The 16046-nt window shown below is 46.1% G+C and overlaps 1 pseudogene; it reads left to right on the forward strand.

The window, feature by feature from the left end:
* Positions 1-16046, forward strand: part of LOC109560899 (mitochondrial transcription rescue factor 1-like) — a 59943-nt pseudogene that overhangs the window by 26635 nt on the left and 17262 nt on the right.

Consider the following 16046-nt stretch of genomic DNA (forward strand, 5'->3'; position numbering starts at 1 on the left):
TCCGACTCTTTGACCGCATGGAATGTAGCCTGCCAGGTGACTCTGTCCAGGGGATTCTCCAGGCAAGAATACTAGAGTAGTAGTCATTCTCTTCTCCAGGGGATCTTCCTGACCCAGGGATTGAATCTGGGTCTCCCACATTGCCAGTGGATTCTTTACCATCTGAGCCACCAGGGAAGCCTAAAGCTCAGTGGCTTAAAGCAATAGACATATATCCCCTGCACCTCTGAGTCTGCTGGGTTGGCCAATCTGGATAGGGCTCGACTGGTTGACTCAGCTCCATTGGTCTTTTATCTTTATTCTGGGATAGTTGTGCTCATGCTGACAACTCTTTTGAGAAGCAAGAGGGCAGGTGGGGCATGGGAGGTCTCTTTAGACCCAGGCTTGGAACTGGCTTATTGCCACTTCCGCCCACATGCTGTTGATCAAAGCAAGTCCAAAGTCAAGGGTTGAGGAAATACATGACACTCACAATAAGCTGTGACGAAGAGGGATACAGGAAGGAGTGAATAATTGAGGCCAACCTATTATTCACCAACTCTTGCAAAAGGCACAAGAGTTTAAAAGTTGGTTGACTCAGGATGGCCTCATTTGCATAAAGGAAAAAGCAGAACTTTTTGACATTTTCAAAGGACTTTTAAAGAAACCAGGATGGCTATTTATGTTCATCATCAAGTGACTCATACAAGTCATGTGATTTAAAAATAGGAAAATTCAATGCTAATTGCATAGACTTCTGGCTTCTGGCATAACAATAATAACATCTTACATTGCAGAGCATTTTACAGCACACAATGCCTTTTCATATCATATGTCTCATTTTATACCCAAAACAGTCCTCCTCAAGTGTTATTATCCTAGTTTTGAACAGGAGGTGATGGAGGCTTAAGTGACTTGCTCAGGGTCACACAGCTTGCCACAGTTCAGCTCTGTCCTCCACACTCTGGCTTTTCTTTGAGTTACTTTGAAGCCTGGGGGTTCACCTAGTTGCTGAACTGAGGTTCCAGTCTCCCACAGAGAATCCCCCTCTACCCCACTTCTGTTGGTCCAAACCCACCTTCAAGGGCTGCATTTTTCCTAATTAATGTTTACCTCCATCTCTTTAAAAAAAGAACATTTTAAGCACAAAGCAAAGAGAACACAATGAAAATAACAGTGGACTCCCTTGTCCCCAGAAGCCAGCTTCTTCAGTGAGCAATGTTGTGTTGGTCATGTTTATTTTCCGCTCCCTTTTGCACTGCATTAAAAAAAAATTGGTGGGAAATTCCTTTCACATGAAATTAACCTTTTTATTTATTTACAATTTTTTTTTTTTCTGGCTGTGCCAGGTCTTAGTTGTGGCATGTGGGATCCAATTCCCTGACCAGGGATTGAACTTGAGGCCCTCTCCACTGGGACTCTGGAGCCTTAGCCGCTGGCCCACCAGGGAAGTTCCTAAAGATTTTTTTGATGTGGATCATTTTTAAAGTCTTTATTGAGTTTGTTACAATATTGCTTCTGTTTTATGGGGGTTTTTGTTTGTTTTTTGGCTCCTTGACCAGCCAGGGATTGAACCTGGCTGGTTTGAACCTCCTGCCCTGGAAGGCAAAGTTTTAACCACTGGACCACCAGGGAAGTCTCTAACCCTTTCAAAGAGAACAATTCAGAGCATTTAGTACATTCACAGTATCATGCCACTTTTCTATCTCGTTTTAGAACATTTCCATCACCTCAAAATGCAACCCTATACCCACTAGCAGGCACCCTCTATCTCCCCATCCCCCTGCTCCTGGCAACTGCCAATCTACTTTCTGTCTCTGTGGATTTGCCTATTTTGGATATTTCATATAAAGGGAATCATACACTACATGACATTTTGTGTCTGGCTTCTTTCACTCAGCATCATGTTTTCGAGGTTCAGCCATGTTGTAGTATGTCTCAGTGCTTCTTTACCTTTAATGTGTGTGCGTTAATCATTCAGTCATGTCTGACTCTTTGACATCCCATGGACTGTACCCCTCTAGGCTCCTCTGTCCATGGAATTCCCCAGGCAAGGATACTGGAGTGGGTTGCCATTCCCTTCTCCATCAGATCTTTCTGACCAGGGATTGAACCTGATTCTCCCACATTTCAAGCAGATTTTTTACAGTCTGAGCCATCAGATCAGATCAAGTCAGATCAGTCGCTCAGTCGTGTCCAACTCTTTGCTACCCCATGAATCGCAGCACGCCAGGCCTCCCTGTCCATCACCAATCAGGGAACCATTATTTTTAATGACTGAACAATATTCCACTGTACAGAGGTGTTACTGAATCCAAGCTCCTACTGCTTGCTGCACAACAGGCCAATAAATCAAGAAACAAGTTGTGGGGTAAGCAATATCGACTTTATTTGGAAAGCCAGCAAACTGAGAAGATGGTGGGCTAATATTCCAAAGAACCATCTTCCCTGAGTTAGAATTCAGGCTTCTTTGATACTGAAAGGGGAGGAGGTGTGGTTGGTTGCTGCAAACTTCTTGATGTCAAGAATCCTTTGTTCGTGCAGCTTTCTGGGTAGGTCAGGTCACCATGTTCAAGTAAACCTCCAGCAAGACAAATGTCATTCTCTGTTCTGCAACTTTTCGGGGGGTGCAAACTGTGTTTATTGTAGTCTGCTGCTAAGTCACTTCAGTCGTGTCCGACTCTGTGTGACCCCATAGACGGCAGCCCACCAGGCTCCCCCAGCCCTGGGATTCTCCAGGCAAGAACACTGGAGTGGGTTGCCATTTCCTTCTCCAATGCATGAAAGTGAAAAGTGAAAGTGAAGTCGCTCAGTCATGCCTGACCCTTAGCGACCCCATGGACTTCAGCCTACCAGGCTCCTCCATCCATGGGATTTTCCAGGCAGGAGTACTGGAGTGGGGTGCCATGGCCTTCTCCGTTATTGTAGTCTAGGGCTTATAAAAAGAGATTGGAAAACACGTGGAATTAGAAAAAAACATTTAAACAGCAAACATTGGTAAACACAGTACATCTGTGGCTACAAGGGGGGAAATCCATGGACGTTTGGCCAGAGTACACTGTTTGGGGCAGGCACTCAACAGGGGGTCTTTCCAGCAGAGCATGAGAACCAATGGCTAGAAGCGTACCCAGTACTGACTCCGGTCAGGGCGAGCTGGTATGTGTATCCAAACCAAGCAAGTTCAGTCGGAGGAACCCAAGCACATATTCAGCAGAATGTGCCAGCTGCCCTCTGAAACAGCTGTTACATAATCATTTATAAAACAGGGGGCAAGAGCGAGAGGCTGTGGGGCAAGAGAGCCTGACCACGCCATCTTGGCTAATTTGCTCTCCCCCCACAAAAAGAGGAAATTGTAGGAAGGCAGGAGGAATCAGCATTTTCAAGAAGCCAAATCTGCACATCCTGTGATTCCCATCAGCAACGTCAACCCATCTTGTTGCAATTGTTGTTTAGTCACTAAGCCGTGTTCTACTCTTTGCAACCCTATGGGCTGTAGCCCACCAGGCTCCTCTATGAATGGAACTTCCCAGGCAACAATGCTGGAGAGGGTTGCCATTTCCTTCTCCACATTCTGCAACTTGTTATTTCTATGTGAATGGTAAAGTGTTATACCTTTAAAGGTCAGAGGCTTGAAAATGGGCTATCCAGTATATTTCAGGCTATAGGCAACATTATTGTAGCAAAAGCAATAGACTACAAAGGTTAAAGTAAAAGATTCAATATGGAGTCACATTTCTTCTCCCCTGTTACAGAGGATCTGAAATTTTGTTTATGCATTCATTACTCCTGGAAACGACCTATCACCTTAAGCATAAATACTTCAATATGCATCCCTAATACATAAAGACTTTAAAAAACAACATAATCAAAATACTGGGATTCCCAGGTGGTAAGAGTGGTAAAGAATCCACCTGCCAATGCAGGAGACACAAGGGATATGAGTTTGATCCCTGGGTAGGGAAGATCCCCTGGAGTAGGAAGTGGCAACCCAGTACAGTATTCTTGCCTGGAAAATCCCATGGTCAGATGAGCCTGGCGGGCTACAGTCCATGGGGCAGCAAAGAGTCAGACAGGACTGAGCACAATCAAAATACTACTAAGAAACTTTATAAAAAGAACACTAATGCTTTAATATTCCTTAACACCCAGCCCAGGTTTAATTGCTCCTGTCTAAACAATGCTTCTTTCCCCAGCGAGGTAAATCCTCCCATTTTGATTCCACCTTACGAAAAACATGAGGCTTCTCTCTGCCCTAGATGCCTCTTATAAGACATACAGCTCATCTTTAAAAGGAGCTTCCTTTAAAAGGAGAAAGGGGGTCACCCCAGTTTTGGAAACCTAAGTCTACGCATGCAGCAAACAAACCTGTGAAGCTTGCCATCAATTGCCTTTTTGCATTCAAAGACTCAAATTTTCTTCTTGCTGCCTTTGTATTCAAATCATACAACTGCCTTTGCCTTAAGGGGGTGGGAGGGAGCTCAAAGAAAAGCTATTTCGCCGGAGAACAGAAGAGGCTGGGGGTGGGGTGGGGTTAGCAGCTGTCCTCTAATTAGTGTTTTTGTAAGGGCATCAATAATTTAGGTAATCTGGCGGAGGGGAGATGGTTAAATTATAAGTGTGATTCCACATCCATGCTGCTTCCCGCCTGCTACACACGCCCCTTCCGCAAACCCACTAAGTAGGAGAGACAGAGCCTTTTCTGGCTCCTTAAAAGAAGCTGCTCTGGAAGAAGGTAGAGGGGTGATACTCAGCATCCTTCCAGAGAGTCCTGCCCCGTGCTGGGAGGTCGCGGTCCAGTGTTAAGGGGCAGAGAGAGGAGAGTAAGAATTCCCTTTTATTTTCCCCTGAGGAGCACTGTGGATGGGAGGCTGGATAGTCTCCTTGTGCTGGGTTCCCGACTAAGTACTTTGCTGGAGATGATCAGGGGCTGATGACACGTTAGTCCTCCCCTGTCTCCTCCCAACATTAGGGAAACCTCCTCCTCTTCCTTCTCCCTTTCCCCCCTGTCAGCTGGCACAGAAGCCCCATTTGGCACCTGCCTTTGTGGGGAGCCCTCAGCTCCGAGCTTGGCTGCTCTTGGCATCCCCTTTCTCTCTCCTTTCTCCAGGGCCCCCTTTTCCTTTCCATTGGGCAGGCAATGGATGCGTGGGCATCTGCTGGCTTGGACCCCTGGGCGCTGACAAGGTGGGACCCTCGGGACAGCCAGAGGACTCGCTGCGCTGCCTACTAACCAAACAGCCTGAGCGCCAGAGCCCATGCCACACAGGTGAGTGAGTGATAAAATCTGGGGGGCAGAGTTTTGCAGGGAGTCTAATCTTTATTTCCTTTTTGCAACCTTACCTGTATAGGCAAAGGTAAGAACCCAATGACTCCCTCTTTCCTCTGAATAGCTTTTCTTTGGGGGTGGGCAGTTTATTTCTCTCCGCAGTTTCTCTTGCTGGGGGCAGACACCCTGATTTCCAGCTTTTACTTCTTGCTGAAATATTCATTTTCTCTCGACTGCCCTTAGCCCTCGTGTAGTACTTGATGTCTCTGCCACCTGCTCTGGGCCTGTGACATTTCCCCAATATTGATAGTTTCTAAGCTAAGTCTAATTCTACTTTTTTTTTAATGTCTCCCCCAACCCCGTCTCCTGTCCTCCACCCCGCCCCCGGCCATCACTCAAGTCTAAATTAGTCTCTTTTTGCTTTAAGATCCAGGCAGGCTGGACTAAGTGACAAGCTTAGAATCTTGCGCGCCTTCCCCTCCCCCATCGCCTACGACTTTGTTGTGGGGTGGGGGGACGGGGTGGTGGTCCCGGAAACAAAAGTTCACATCGCCCGTGTCGCCGGTCCTTGTTTGCTGTGCTCTAAGCAGCGTGAATGCGTTTGGAAAAAGGGAGATGGCAGATGGCTGTTGAGGATAATTACGCCGTCTTAGGCAACCTCTTGTTCTGTTTAATATTTAATATTCTGCCCTCCCTTGCTCCAAATGAAAAGCAGAGACAGTGCTTGGCACCCCTCTAGACCAACCCCTCCCTTTAGGAAATGTTTGGACAGAGCTGACTCTCCGGGTGGCTTTTATTTCTCAAGAAATGAGAGAAATCACTCTCCTTTCTGGCTCTCGCCCGCTGACAGCTTCTGAGAACACGTGGCTGGTGGGGGCGGGAGGGGGAAGCACCCCGCGGGCTGGGCTTCTCTGCCTTTTCCCGGGGCTCGGGCTTTGAGGGTTCCTGAGGGACTGAGCTGGAAGAAGGAATCAAAAGGAAATGTAAACAGGAGGACCAAATAGCTTCCAAGAGGCAGTGGCCTCCGCCGTGGTGAACAGACAAGAGGGGGCGCTCTTCCCTGGGCCGCCGCCTCATTCCTTAGCTCCTAGGTGCGGGGGTGGGAGTGGGGTAGGGATCTCCACTAGGTATTCCGGCTCCATCCTGAGTTTCCTGTTCAGAGTCTGACCTGCCATTTCCCCTGCGGGGTCTTTCAGGGACAGTCTTAGGTCTCTGGGGGATGGAGGAGGGATGCGGGGGCGGTGGGGAGGTGGGGAGAAAGGCAGTCTCCTGTGTCTATGGCTGACTCTGGCCCTTCACCCCCAACTTGGCTTCTAGACTTTCGAAACCCAAGCCCGGGGTTGCAGGAAAGCTCCCAGCTCCAGAGGTCTTAGTAGCTGACTATCCCATTGGTGTTTTCCTCTAAAACACTGGGATATACAGGCACGCATAAAGGTATTCCACCCAATGTATGGTGCCTAACTCTGCTTTTTGTAGAAGGAAATGGAAACCCACTCCAGTATTCTTGACTGGAGAATTCCATGGACAGAGAAGCCTGGCGGGCTATATAGTCCTTGGGGTTGCAAAGAGTCAGAAATGACCAAGTCATTGAGCACATAAAGATATTGAGGCAAATGCCATCATCCCTCTAGATAAGACTAGGTTACTTCAGTGCTGCCCCTCTTGCTCCCCCAAAGTAAGTGGAAAGATCAGAACTAAGGTTTTGGAGGCAAAGGGCAGATTTTTTTTCTTAACGTGTGTTTTTTGGGGTGGGGTGGAGTCGGGGGAGGTGGGCAGCACTGGCATATGGGATCTTAGTTCTCCCAGCAGGGATCAAACCCATGCCCCCTGCAATGGACGTGTAGAGTCTTAACCACTGGACCACCAGGGAAGTCCCCCAAGGGTGGATTTGACATTGAACAAATTACTGGGTAAATGACCTGCAAAGTAATGCCAAGTGCAGCTCTTGAACATCATAGCACCAGTAGAAGGTTTGACTTACTTGTTTTCTTATTCTTTTCAAAATGCTAGCCCCCAGGACAAGAGGGCCCTTAGTGGCCGAGGGCAAGTGAGAGAAAATCTTATTCCAGGATCTTTCAAGCCAACTGTCTTCACAGTGACAGGCAAGGGCTCTTGGCATGCTCTCCTAACCCCCTCCCGGCAAGGCCAAGCCTGTCTGATGGCGGTCAGCGAGACTGACTTAACTGAGCGGAGGAGGGGAGGGGAGCTGGTCAGAATCCTCAGACCTTCATCTCAAAGTGCAGACCCTGGACTGACAGCATACTCTGCGAATGCAGAGTCTCAGGCCCCACCCAGGCCTATTGAGTTAGAATCTGCATTTCAGCTGGTTTCCAGGGCAGAATCAGTTTCTTAGAAACTGGGGGCATAAGTCTGTTCATCAGTGTTCCTAGTTGACAGGCCAATTGTGGCATCCCAATAGTAGAGGTCCTGGGAGACCAGGCCAGGTGATGCTCAGTGCTGGGCACACAGTAAGTGCTCACTAAATCTTGGCTACTTGTTTGTTGTTGATATTCTTGCAAGAACTGATTAATGAATGTAATGTGGTTTTGTAAAGTTTCATTTATTATGGGCTTCCTAGGTGGCTCAGTGAAAGAATCTGTCTGCCAATGCAGGAGATGTAGGAGATGCAGTTTCAATCTGTGGATCAGGAAGATCCCCTGGAGGAGGAAATGGCAACCCACTCCAATATTCTTGCCTGGGAAATCCCATGGACTGAAGAGCCCGGTGGGCTACAGTCCATGGAGTCACAAAGAGTTGGACACTACTGAATGACCGACTTGTTGTTCAGTTGCGAAGTTGTGTTCGATTCTTCACTACCCCATGGACTGCAGCACCCCAGGCTTCCCTGTCCCTCACTGTCTCCCAAAGTTTGCCCAAGTTCATGTCCATTGAATTGGTGATGCCATCCAACCATCTCATCGTCTGTCACCCTCTTCTCCTTCTGCCTTCAATCTACCCAGCATCAGGGTCTTTTCCAGTGAGTTAGCTGTTCTCCTCAGGTAGCCAAAGTATTGCAGCTTCAGCATTAATCCTTCCAAAGAGTATTCAGGGTTGACTTCCTTTTGGATTGACTGGTTTGATATCCTTGCTTTTCAAGGGACTCTCAAGAGTCTTCTCTAGCACCACAGTTCAAAGGCATCGGTTCTTCAATGCTCTACCTTCTTTATTGTCCAGCTCTCACATCCGTACAAGACTGTGAAAAGACCATAGCCTTGACTATGTGGACATTTGTCAGCAAAGTGATGTCTTTGCTTTTGAGCACACTGTCTAGGTTTGTGATAGCTTTCCTGCCAATAAGCAACCGTCTTCTAATTTCATGGCCGTATGCACCATCCACAGTGATTTTAGAACTCAAGAACAGGAAATCTATCATTGCTTACACCTTTTCCCCATGAAGTGATGGGACTGGATGCCATGATCTTAGTTTAATATGGAGTTGTAAGCCGGATTTTTCACTCTCCTCCTTCACCCTTATCAAGAGGCTCTTTAGTTCCTCTTCATTTTCTGCCATTAGAGTGGTATAATCCATGTATCTGAGGTTGTTGACATTTCTCCTGGCAGTCTTGATTCCAGCTTGTAACTCATCCAGCTCGGCATTTCCCATGATGTTCTCTGCATATAAGTTAAATAAACAGGGTGACAATAAACAGCCTTGTCGTACTCCTTTCTCAATCCTGAACCAGTCAGTTCCGTATAGAATTCTAACTGTTGCTTCTTGGCCCGCATACAGGTTTCTAGGAAGACAGGTAATATGGTCTGGTATTCCCGTCTCTTTAAGAATTTTCCACAGTTTGTTATGATCCACACAATCAAAGGCTTTAGTGTAGTCAATGAAACAGAAGTCGATGTTTTTCTAGAATTCCCCTGGTTTCTCTATGATCCAGCAAATGTTGGCAATTTGATCTCTGGTTCCTGTGTCTTTTCTAAACCCAGCTTGGACATATGGACGCTCTTGGTGCACATAATGCTGAAGTGTAGCATGCAGGATACTGAGCATGACCTTTCTAGCATGGGAGATGAGTACAATTGTCCGATGGTGTGAACATTCTTTGATACTGCCCTTCTTGGGAACTGGGATGCGGTCTGACCTTTTCCAGTCCTATGGCCACTGCTGGGTTTTCCAATTTGCAGACATATTGAGTGCAGCACTTTAATAGCATCATCTTTTAGGATTTTAAATAGCTCTGCTGGAATTCCGGCACCTCCAATAGCTTTATTGGCAGCAGTGCTTCCTAAGGCCCGCTTGACTTCACACTCCAGAATGTCTGGCTGTACAAAAAAGATCTTAATGACCCAGATAACACAAGGATGTAGTCTCTCACTCAGAGCCAGAATGAATGACTTAGCACAAACTTATTTATTACCTTTCTAATCATTAAAAAATTGAAGTATAGTTATTTTACAGTGTTGTTAATTTAATGTTGTGTTAGTTTTAGGCGTACAGCAAAGTAATTTATATATACACACACACAATGCAGGAGACCCTGGTTTGAATTCTGGGGTCGGGAAGATTCCCTGGAGAAGTGATAGGCTACCCACTCCAGTATTCTCGGGCTTCCCTAATGGCTCAGCTGGTAATTATCCACCTTCAATGTGGGAGACCTGGGTTTGATCCCTGAGTTGGGAAGATCCCTGGAGGAGGTCATGGCATCCCATTCTAGTATTCTTGCCTGGAGAATCCCCATGGACAGAGGAGCCGGGTAGGTTATAGTCCAGGGGGTCTCAAAGAGTCAGACACGACTGAGTGACTAAACACAGCACAGCATATGTATGTATATATTTTCTTTCTCAGATTCTTTTCCACTATAGGTTATTACAAGATATTGATCACAGTTCTCTGTGCTAATTTTGGCTACTTTTAAATTTCTCTCCAGAGCAAGGATGTGTATCCAGTTTCTTTTCTAATTTAAAATACACCCAACATAAAGTTTACTGTTTTTACCATTTTAATTTCACCGTTAAGCAATATTAGTATATTTGTAATGTTGTGCCACCATTAACTCTATTTATTAATAGTTCCAGAATTTTCTGTTCATTTCAAAGGGAAACTCTCTACCATGAAACAGTTGCTCTCATTCCTCAATCCCCTGGCACCTGGCAACCACCTACCGGCTTTCTCTCTTTATGGATTTCCCTCTTCTCCGTACTTCATAGAAATGTGTCTGGCTTCTTTTCACTTCTGATTTCTTTTGTAGCTCAGACTTCAACTTTCCCTTTGTTTCACGTGTCCCACCCACCCCTCCCTTAGAGCATGCAGGTCAGATGAGTATTGGAAACATATCCTAAACCCTATTATTTCACACATTCATTCTTTTTTATTTTGAACTTTTTTTAAAAATTGGCATAGAGCCGATTAATGTTGTGATAGTCTCCGGTGAGCAATGAAGGGACTCAGCCATACACATACATGTATCCATTCTTCCCAAATCCCTTCCCATCCAGGCTGCCACACCACATTGAGCAGAGTTCCCTGTGCTATACAATAAGTTCTTGTTGATTATCCATTTTAAATACAACAGTGTGTACATGACTGTCTCAAACTCTCTATCCCTTCCTCCCCTGCCCCAGCAACCGTAAGTCTGTTTTCTAAGTCTGTGAGTCTCTTTCTATTTTGTAAGTAAGTTCATTTGTATCATTTCCTTTTAGATTCCACAAATAATAGATATCATACGCTATTTCTTATTCTCTGTCTGAATTGCTTCACTCAATATGACACTCTCTAGGTACATCCGTGTTGCCATGAATGGCATTATTTCATTCTTTTAATGGCTGAATGATATTCCATCGTGTATCCACATCTTCTTCATCTATTCCTCTCTCAATGGACATTTAGGTTGCTTCCATGCCTTGGCTGTTGTAAATAGTTCTGAAAGAACGTTGGAGTGCACATATCCCTTCGGATCATGTTTTTCTCTGGATATATGCCCTGGAGTGAGATTGCAGGGTCATATAGTAGTTCTAGTTTTGGTTTCCTTAAAGAACCTCCGTCCTGTTCTCCATAGTGGATGCACCAATTTACATTCCCACCAACAGTCCCACGTTCATTCTTAGTGAGCAAGAACAATGTAGGGAGGCTCAGTCTTCAAATATTCTTTTTTCAGGACTGGACACCCAGACAACTCACTTTTTCTTTTTCTAAAAGTGATTCCGATTTTGGTATCCAGCTCTTTCCCTCCAGCCAAAACCATCACTACAATTTCTTTCGGCTCCAATGGGGAGGCTGTTTCTAGATGATATCTTGAGAGTTTTAAGCTCTCAAGGTGTGGAATAATTGAGTCACAGTGCCACAGAGTTGGTACTCAGTAAATATTTGCTGAACAAACGATGTATGTCAGCACTGACGATTACTGTCATAATGGATTCATGTCTTCACGTAGTAATATGTTGATAACCATCCACAGCCGCTGGCTGGTCAAAGGGGCAGAATGAATGAGGGAGATCATGAAGTTCCTATTAATGCTAAATGCCAAGTCAAAAACACATGTACTGGGGGCTTCCCTGGAGCTCCAGTGGCTAAGACTCCGTGCTCCTAATACAGGGGGCCTGGGTTCCATCCCTGGTCAGGGAACTAAATCCTGCATGCTGCAACTAAGAGTTTGAATGCTGCAACTAAACATTCTGTGTGCTGCAGCTAAGCCCCCGTGCAAGCAAATAAATGAATAAAACCCATGTATTGAAGGCAAAGGATTCCAAAGATGCAGTTTGTAGGCAAAACTGTGCCCCTAACCCTGAGAACACAGAGGACAGCAAATGTCCCTTAAATGTTTAGTTTAAGGGAACAACATTAGAGCCTCATTCTCTCCTGGGAGGAGTTCTATTTTATTTTTTCCTGGCAGTCTATTTTTTTTTCCATTTAACCTTCCGGTTCCAATGGATTCAAGTAAGTTTAAGAGAGAAAGCGACAATAAAGGATGACAAGTGGAGTCAGTCGTCTGGAGCATGACTCCAGTTGTGATATTGCTCTGCACAAGAGGATCTGCCTTGTTTTTTTTGCCACACAACTTGTGGGATCTTGGGTTTCCCTGGTGGCTCAGACGGTAAAGAACCTGCCTACAATGCAGGAGACCCAGGTTCGAATCTTGGGTTGAGAATATCCCCTGGAAAAGGAAATGGCAACCCACTCCAGTATTCTTGGCTGGGAAATCCCACGGACAGAGGAGCCTGGCGGACTACAGTCCAGACACAACTGAGCATGCGTGCACTCCTCACATGTAGGAAATTACCATGTGCGGGTCACTGTTGCAAGCACATTACATAGAATGAAATGATTTCATCTTCACAAAAGCTTGATGAAGTCTGTGCTGTCATCATCCTCATTCTACAGATGGGGAAACTAGCTCAGAGAAGTGAAATGGCTTGCCCAAGGTCACACAGCAGGAAGGGACTGATTCAGGAACCAAGCAGGCTGGTTGCAAAGCTGGGGGTATTTCTCCACCAACTCTCATCAATCATTTGTTGAGGAATATTCCAAGGGTATTAACTTCGCAGAACCTCTGGCCTGTCCTTCGATCCTGCAGCCAGAGCTAGCCCCATGCAGGGAGTGGCAGATGCTGGAGGTAGAGAGCCATGGACACGTGAGCAGGTGAAGGATTTGGGCACTGGTAAATTCTCTTGGAGGCTTCATAGCAGAATAATCTTTTTTTTTTTTTTTAAGATTCATTTATTTTTGGCTGTTCTGGGTCTTCATTTCTGCCTGAAGGCTTTCTTGAGTTGTGGTAATCAGGGGCTACACTTTGTTGCGATGCTCGGGCTTCTCACTGCAGTGGTTTCTCCTGTTGCAGAGCACAGGTTCTCAGTTTGCAGGCTTCAGTGGTTGTGGCCCAAAGGCTTTGTCTCTCTGAGGCATGTGGGATTCTCCCGGACCAGGGATCAAATGTGTGTCCCCTGCATGGGCTGGTGTTTTCTTAACCACAATTTGTCATTGTTGTTCAGTTGTGTCTGACTCTGCAACCCCATGGACTGCAGCACGCCAGGCTTCCCTGTCCTTCACTATCCCCTGGAGTTTGCTCAACTCATGTCCATTGAGTTGATGATGCCATGCAACCATTTCATCCTTTGTTGGCCTCTTCTCCTCCTGCCCTCAATTGCCACTCATTAACCACTAGACCACCAGGGAAGCCCCAGAAACATCTTAAAAAAAAAAAAAAAACAACTACAATTCCCCTTTTATTTATTTATTTTGGCTGTGCCCAGGGGCAGGGAAGATCTTAGTTCCTTGACCAGGGATCAAACCTATGTCCTCTAGCACTGGAAGCGTGTAGTCTTACCACTGGACTGCCAGGAAAGATCCGCAGAAACATCTTTTGAGCTGGACTTTGGAGGTGGGGAGATAGAAGGATATTCAGGATGGAGGCAAAGAGGTGTGGAAGTTAGGATGTGTTCAGGACTGGCAGTGGGAAGTCTTTTGGGGATTGGCCAACAGATAACCTGATAGGCTATGATGAATTGAAGGGAGAGTTAGGGCTCAGAACACAGAGGAAAAGATTACAGTCCCTCAGCATGGATCGAATGAGGGTCTGAACCTTGGCAAGTGAAAGTGAAGTATGAGGCAGAGTTAGTAGCCCTGATGATGAGTAGAATGTGGGGTGAAGCAGGGAGAGAGGGAGCCCCACAATGGTTGGGTGATCACTTCTACGACTTTTTGGGTTTCTTACAAATCTGACCTCCAGGGAACGCCTGAGAACACCTGAGTCAGGTCATGTCCCTCCTCTGCTTAGAATCTTCCATGGCTCTCATCTTCAGTCAAATCAGTTCAGTCGCTCAATCGTGTCCAACTCTTTGTGACCCCATGGACTGCAGCACACCAGGCCTCTGTCCATCACCCACTCCTGGAGTTTACTCAAACTCATGTCCTTTGAATTGGTGATGCCATCCAACCATCTCATCCTCTGTCATCCCTTTCTCTTCCCACCTTCAATCTTTCCCAGCATCAGGGTCTTTTCCAATGAGTCAGTTCTTTACATCAGCTGGCCAAAGTGTTGGAGTTTCAGCTTCACCATCAGTCCTTCCAGTGAATATTCAGGACTGATTTCCTTTAGGATGGACTGGTTGGATCTCCTTGCAGTCCAAGGGGACTCTCAAGAGTCTTCTTCAACAGTTCAAAAGCATCAATTCTTCGGTGCTCAGCTTTCTTTATAGTCCAACTCTCACATTCATACATGACTACTGGAAAAACCATAGCCTTGACTAGACGGACCTTTGTTGGCAAAGTAATGTCTCTGCTTTTTAATATGCTGTCTAAGTTGGTCATAACTTTTCTTCCAAGGAGTAAGCATCTTTTAATTTCATGGCTACAGTCACCATCTGCAGTGATTTTGGAACTCCCCCAAATAAAGTCTCTCACTGTTTCCATTGTTTCCCTACTATTTGACATGAAGTGATGGGACTGAATGCCATGATCTTAGTTCTTTGAATGTTGAGTTTTAAGCCAACTTTTTCACTCTCCTCTTTCCTTTTCATAAAAAACAACAAAAACAACAACAGCAAAATCCTATGTCCTCTCTGTAATCCAGAAGGCTCTCTACCATCTATCTCTGTCACCGTCCTCTCTCAGCTCACTCGCTCACTCTACTCCAGCCACACGGGCCTCCTTGTTGTTCCTTGAACTCATCAGGCACACTCCAGCCATGGGGCCTTTGCACGGGCTGTTCCCTCTGCCTGGACCTCTCTCTCCCTCTCCTCCCCCCACCCTCATGGCTCCTCCCTTACCTCCTTGAGATCTTTGCTCAAATGGATCTTTCCCACAAGGGTCCTTTCTGACTACCTTCTTCTTCTTTTTTAAATTATTATTATTTTTTTTATTTTGGCTGTGCAAGGTCTTTTTTTGCTACATGTGGGCTTCTCTAATTGTGGAGCATGGTCTCTGGCTCAATAATTGCGACAGGCAGACTGAGTTGCCCCACAGCAATGTGGGATCTTAGTTCCCCAACCATAGATGGAACCCGCTTCCCCTGCATTGGAAAGCGGATTCTTAACCGCCGGACCACCCGGGAAATCCTACCTTCTGTAAATGACATTCCGCTTCCCCTTCCTTTTCCTCCTCTTCTGTTTTCTTTCCTCTGTCTGCATACTTTTACTTGTTTATCTTGCTTCTTGTCTGTCTCGCTTACTAGAATGTCAGTTCCATGAGGGCAGGGAATCCATACTCCCTTTTGTTTACACATTCTCCTTTGATTACTGCTGGGTCCCCTACGATAGACACATAGTAGGTGCTCAATAAATATCACTGGCTAGATGAATGAATGAATGATGGAAAGGATAATGGAGCCATGAAACTATAATTGGGAGGAAGAATTCAGCTTGCGGTATTTCCCTGGTGGTCAAGTGGTTAAGAATCCACCTCCCATTGCAGGGGATGTGGGTTCGATCCCTGATTGGGGAATTAAGATCCCACATGCTGTGGGGCAGCTAAGCCTGCCAGCCTCAGCTAGAGAGGCTGCTTGCTGCAACTACGGAGGCTGTGCACTCTGGAGTCCGAGCACCACAACTGGAGGGAAGCCCATGCCCTGAAAGTACGACCTGATGCAGCCATAAATAAATAAATATCAGTGGTTCACCTGGATGTTGCCCAGAAGCCTGCAGCGCAAGGGTTTCCCCTCCTTTCTCCTTCCTGAAGCCCAATCAGTGTCCAGAGGCTGCTGTGAAAAATCATCCAGCAATCCCAGGGAATCTGTTCATCCTGGTGGGAGGGAGTGTGTGTCTCCCTGCACTGTGATAGGCAACTGAGCAAGCAGGTGAAAACCAAGCCCAGCTGCGACATAGTTTCTTCTCACCAGGGGAGGGACCTTTGCAGCTGTACTCA

Source organism: Bos indicus, chromosome 7 (assembly GCF_029378745.1).
Source record: "Bos indicus isolate NIAB-ARS_2022 breed Sahiwal x Tharparkar chromosome 7, NIAB-ARS_B.indTharparkar_mat_pri_1.0, whole genome shotgun sequence".
In the NCBI taxonomy this organism is placed as follows: Eukaryota; Metazoa; Chordata; class Mammalia; order Artiodactyla; family Bovidae; genus Bos; species Bos indicus.